This window comes from Cebus imitator, unplaced genomic scaffold (genome assembly GCF_001604975.1).
Source record: "Cebus imitator isolate Cc_AM_T3 unplaced genomic scaffold, Cebus_imitator-1.0 Scaffold473, whole genome shotgun sequence".
In the NCBI taxonomy this organism is placed as follows: domain Eukaryota; kingdom Metazoa; phylum Chordata; class Mammalia; order Primates; family Cebidae; genus Cebus; species Cebus imitator.
The window spans coordinates 1,336,727-1,338,107 of record NW_016107788.1 but is presented as its reverse complement, the minus strand read 5'-3'; positions in this window follow the sequence as shown (position 1 = coordinate 1,338,107).

Genomic DNA, 1,381 nt, shown 5'->3' with positions numbered 1-1,381 from the left:
TTGGGACGGAGTTTCGCTCTTGTTGCCCAGGCTGGAGTGCATTGGCATGATTTCGGCTCACCACAAACTCTGCCTCCTGGGTTCAAGTGATTCTCCTGCCTCAGCCTCCCGAGTGTCTGGGATTACAGGCATGCGCCACCACGCCCAACTAATTTTGTATTTTTACTAGAGATGGGGTTTCTCCATTTGGTCAGGCTGGTCTCAAACTCCTGACCTCAGGTGATCTGCCCACCTTGGCCTCTCCAAAGTGCTGGCATTATAGGCATGAGCTACTGCACCCGGCCTTTTTTTTTTTTTCTACCTCCTGGGTTCAAGCGATTCTTCGGCCTCAGCTGCCTGAGTAGCTGGGACGACAGGTACACGCCACCAAGTCCAGCTTATTTTTCTATTTTTAGTAGAGACAGGGGTTTCACCATGTTTGGCCAAGCTGGTCTTGAACTCCTGAGCTCACGTGATCCGCCCACCTCGGCCTCCCAGACTGCTGGGACTACAGGTGTGACCCACCACACTGGGCACCAGATGACCTCTTACTGTGAGTCATGGTCATTGAGTTTGGAAGCCGCTGGTAGGCGGCCCCCAGCTTCACATACTGATTTTCAGACCATGACCAGTTCGCAAATTCCACCACTTTCGAAAGCAAACATTGCTGGCCTCCGGGTGGAGCTGCCTTAGCAGCAATCTGCCGCCGGGTGGCGCGCGTGCCCCGCCGAGAGTGGATTTTGCTTCTTCCCAGACTCAGACCGACCAAGTCGGTGATTTCCTTCTAGTCAGGTCTCTTCCTAAGGATCCGCTTTGTGGGGACTAGATGCCCTGACTTCGAATACAGTTCAAGGAGCAGAGCCCTCTAGGGGGTTTCAGGTGGCTAAGAAGGGAAGTGGCTCTCCTAAGACTATTCGACCGCAGTGCTCATTAAATGCCTCCTGCGCAAGATGAGGTCCCTGCCTCCCGGAATATGTATCCCAGGAGGAAGGATGCACAAGAACCCCATTGGCGACCCTGTCAGTGCAGGGAGGCTCCAGCCTGGGGCTGAAAAGCCGAGTCTCTGGTGCCTGACAGCACGGGGAAGAGCCTTGCCGGGCCACCTGCAGGCTGTGTGACCTTGGGAATCGTGCTTGGCCTCTCTGTGCCTCGGTTTCCTCCACTATAAAATGGCAGTGATAACAGCAGCCTCTTCATTGAGTTGTGGGCATTGCATGACTAAATATGTGTAAAGCACTCAGAAGGGATGGGGCATGTTTGTTGAACCCATTGTTAAAAATTCCCATTTTAGACCGGGCGCGGTGGCTCACGCCTGTAATCCCAGCACTTTGGGAGGCCGAGGCGGGTGGATCACGAGGTCAAGAGATCGAGACCATCCTGGTCAACATGGTGAAACCCCATC